Source organism: Neopelma chrysocephalum, unplaced genomic scaffold (genome assembly GCF_003984885.1).
Source record: "Neopelma chrysocephalum unplaced genomic scaffold, ASM398488v2 Primary Assembly neopelma1_182605, whole genome shotgun sequence".
In the NCBI taxonomy this organism is placed as follows: domain Eukaryota; kingdom Metazoa; phylum Chordata; class Aves; order Passeriformes; family Pipridae; genus Neopelma; species Neopelma chrysocephalum.
Genome location: NW_020938032.1, coordinates 1 through 4,369, shown reverse-complemented (window position 1 = coordinate 4,369; position 4,369 = coordinate 1). Strand labels below are relative to the sequence as shown.

Here is a 4,369-nt window from a genome sequence, read left to right as displayed (position 1 = left end):
AAAATCAAGGAAATGTAAAAGAAAATCAAGGAAATGTAAAAGAAAATTAAGAAAATGTAAAAGAAAATCAAGAAAATGTAAAAGAAAAATCAAGGAAATGTAAAAGAAAATTAAGAAAATGTAAAAGAAAATCAAGAAAATAATGGACAAAATAAGAAAATAAAGAACAAACCCAAGAAAATAGAAGGAAATCCAGAAAACCAAAGATTTCTGCTGGCCCATCTCGTGCCCTGGGATTTCCCAGCCCCGCTAAAGGCCTCAGCTGCCCCTCAGTGCCATTCCCTCCTGAGTTTTGGAACAGCAGCTGACAGGATTTTAATGAGAACTGAGAAAAATCGAATTTTAATGAGACTTTTGAACCCGGGCTGAGGTTAAAAATGACCAATTAAGGCGGTAAATGAACGATGTCTGTCCCTGCCCTCGAGGTTTCCCTCACACACACAAGGGCTGAGGGGCTCGGGCACCGAGTGGTGCTGAATTATCCCCATCCTGGGTGGATGGAGGAGCCAAATCCCCCTTCCCAGCCCAATTCCAAGCGGGAAGAAGGTGCAGCTCTACCTTAAGGCGTTGTCCCCCACTCCCAGGCAGCCCCTCAGGCTCAGCTTCCGCAGGAATCCCCCACATCTCTTGGAAATGTTCTCGACCACCCGGCCCTGGGGGAGACAGGAAGGGCACCTCAGCATTCCCAAAAAAACCCCCCACAAACAGCTGGATACAACATTTGGCAGGTTAACAACGAGTTTTGTTACTTTAGGGTGCTAAGGAAATAAAAATGCCACGGAGGGAAGGATCTAAGGGAAGGGGAAGGGGGGGATTATTCAGCTTCTGAAGATGGAGAGACAAGGAGCAGTTCCCAGCCAAGGAATTCCGAGGAACTTCCCCCAGTCTGGGGCTCCTGGACATCCACACAGACTCCCCAGGGAATGGGAGGGGAGCTACACCCTGGGGCAGCAGGATTTCCAAGGGATAAACCCAAACTTCCACTCAGGAGCAGAACCAGCCCGGGAGTTTGACTCTGGCAGGAAAATGGATTCAAACGCTTGTGGCCCAAGAGACTCAGAAAAAGGCTTTTTTTATTTCAAATCTGTGTTCACTGGAAGCCTCCAAAGACCTCAGAATTTCCCTTTCTCCCTGGGAATGAAAGGAAAACCTGCTGGAGAATATCTGAGCAGTGCTCAGCAATCCAGAACCTCCCCCTGTGCTCTGGTTGTTCATCACAAACCAGGAGCATCCCTCGGCTCTCCCTGCATTTAAGAGCAACAGAAGGTGAAGATGCTCCTCTAGAATCTCTTCTCCAGCCCCCAAAAAAGCCCCCAAAACCAAGGATCAGGCTCAACACGACATAATCCCACAACCAGAGAGGGACACTGAGATCTCCAGGTGAGTTTTTGGCCACAGGAGCAGCTCCACGACCTCCACATCCCCGTGAAAAGGCTGGAGAAGCTGCAACACTCCCAGATTTTGCAATTCCCCTGGCAGGCCTGTGGATCCTGCTTGGATTAGGGGATCCAAACACGTCTGTATCAATAATTTACACCAACTGCTGGATTTAACTCCCTCCAAGCAAAGCCTGAGCACGTCAGGAAGGTTCTGGAGGTGAGGAACAACAAATCCCAGCATTTTCTTTTAAAAGGGGTTGGGTTTTTTCAGGATTTTTTGTTTGTTTTAAACAGTATAAAACATTCTGAGGGTTGGTTTTTTCTCTTCCCTTTTCCTGCTCGAGGCATTTTCAATTTTAAGACCAACCCTATGAGTGCAGAGCCCACATCCAACAGATCCAGCAACGAGGCAGCTCCAAAACTGCACCTTTTTAGGGACAACTTTTGACCTCGTCCCCCCCCAAATCATCTTCACTGAAATTTCAATTTTTGATATTAAAGACAGCAAGGGAAGGATTCAACAGACATTCAGCCTTCATGGTCTCATCAGGGAGGGGAAGGAGAAACAGCCTCAATTCTGCTCCACACAAGCAGCAGTTTTCCCCAAAACCAGGCTTTTTCTACTAATTTCTGTTTTTTCAGAACAGGCAAAACCACTTTCCTTCCATTACCCCCCTTCAAGGCTCGATGCAGACACATAATTCTGTCCATTTTCAAAAGCTGAACGGATTGCCAAGACTTTTAAAAGGCTCCCCGAAGCTGAAGAGCTGAAATTAATGATTTCTATCTCCAGGGAAGGTAAAAAAGGGTTACTCTGGGAGTATGAATCCGTTCTAGGCTGTAATTACAGTTTAACAAGGGGAAAAAGAAAAAATGGGTTTGTATGTCACTTAATGATACCTCAATGTCCCTCTGGAAATCAAACAGGTCAATTCGCTGCCAGTTACTGCCATCCAGGGCCAGAACATTCCATGCCTTTATCAGGGGGAAAAAATGTAAATGTGTGGTTAATATGAAAAAAAAAAAGGTCAGTGGGGGACCCAGTCCCAGTTTTGTTCCTTGGAGAAACAACATTCTCAGTGTCCCGGGTGGAAAAGCCAACGGGGGAATTCCAACATGGAGAACTGGGCAGGAACCAGAAGCACTTGCTGGGAGCCCCCCCCAGGGGGAAAAACTTGGAATTCCAGGTCCCCCAGGCTGGGAATTGGTGCCCCCAGGGCGGGAGGAGAGTGGAATCTTCACATTCCTGGCTGGAATTAAGGTGAGTCCCCCTCCCCAGGGGACCCTCAACGCTCACAAGGGGTTTTAGTTTTGGTCCAAACACCCGGAATCTCACGTGGTTCCTGCTGCAGAAGGAGGGGCAGGAGCCCAGGGCTGGTGATTCTGCCCTCAGTGAATCAGCAGGGAGCTGTGGGTAAAGTTTTAATTACCTAATCAAAGTAAACACCCAGATCTGGTAATAACCAGGAGCTCAGCGTTGGGAAATCAGGGATAAGTACAGGTGGATTTTCCATCCCGTGCCCTGAGCTCATCTCCCAGCCCAAAATATCAGCTCTTGGGCAACAATTAGTGCAGAGTCAGAGCAGGGGGCAGAGCTGGGCATTAACTGATTTTCTCTTTGTGGTTTGAATTGCTGATATTTGTTTGAAGGTCCACGGGAAAAGCGACAGCTCCGGTGGGAAATGCACCAGTGGCTGCACAATTCCATGGGCAGGGAACATTCCAGAGCCTTCCTGCACCTCCTGCAGGTACTTCACGTGCTGTGCCACGGGGTGAGTGATGCTGTTCCCTGTGCAAACAGGAGCAAGGGACAGTCCAGGAGGGCACCTTGACATTGGCAGGATCCCATTCCGGTCAGGACTGTCCTGCTGGAGACATGGATTTCACCTGGAAGGTCTTTCCCTCCCCAGACCTGTGTTATCCAGGTGGGAACTGCAACATCCAGGCCCCACACAGGGCCAGTTTTAATGCAGTAAATAATGCTTAAATATAAATTTTTTGTTCCAATGTGCTTTGACTGATGCACTGAGCAGTTTGTGCAGGGGTGACCCAGCCAGGACAGTGAACACTCCACTCCAACACCTCCCCTGGATGGACATCCCACCCTTCCTGCGGCGGTGCCTCCTCTGGCTGTTCCCAGAATGAACCTGGAAGCTCCAGATAATCTGACCTGCAGCTGGAAGAACTTTTCCAAGCAAATATTCCCAGTTGGATTTCACCAGCTGAAGCCCATGAAGGACAGAAACCACCCCAGACAAAACACTTTTCTTTTTTTTTCCATGCTTACTTCAACTAAATCCAGGGAGGAAATAAACTTCCACTGGCTCTGCAGCACCCCTTGTGAATCAGAATTCCTGTATTTCCACCCAAACTGTTCCAGACTCCCAGCTTTGGGGTTTCCAGCAGCCCTGGGCTCCCTGGACAAACCCAGGCTGAGGGGAGAGGTTTGGGCAAAAAAGTCAACCCCCTTCATACCTGGGACACTGGAAAATGCTGTTCCAGGCTGGAGTCCCCTTCACTGGGAATTTTCCAGCGTTAACAGGGGACACCAAACAACAGTTCAGTGGCACAAAAGTCCCTGGTACAACCCCTCGTGTGACTGGGAAGGGCTGGAGCAAGAGGACTTTGCCTCCCCAAATCCAACCCCCTGCTAAAATCCACCAGGAAAAGGAGGAAGGTTCTTACCCTGGAAACTTGAGCACAGCGACACAGAGTGACCACATCCAGGAAGGAGAAAATTCTGGGAAGAGAAATGAGAGACACCTTATTGGTTTAACACAGAGGGAACGTGGACAACAAAGGTGTGGGGGGGGAAAAGCCCGGGGCAGCAAAACTCCTTTGTGATTCAGCTGAAAAGAAGTGCAGAGGCAGCAGCTCCCAAACAGAGAAAGGGAAACACAGCAGCTCTGGAGCCACAGGGAAATGGGAACCTCAAAGCTTGGGAACCTCAAAGCTTGGGAACCTCAAAGCTTGGGAACCTCAAAGCTTGG

At 48.8% G+C, this 4,369-nt stretch overlaps 1 long non-coding RNA gene across 1 annotated transcript; it reads right to left on the bottom strand.

The window, feature by feature from the left end:
- Window positions 1–535: 535 nt before the first annotated feature.
- Window positions 536–4,160, bottom strand: LOC113962554. Its single transcript, XR_003532571.1, has 3 exons — window positions 4,065–4,160; window positions 2,280–2,354; window positions 536–653 (listed from the first exon to the last, which is right to left on the bottom strand). It is a non-coding gene; the product is annotated as an uncharacterized LOC113962554 (long non-coding RNA).
- Between the last annotated feature and the right edge of the window lie 209 nt (window positions 4,161–4,369).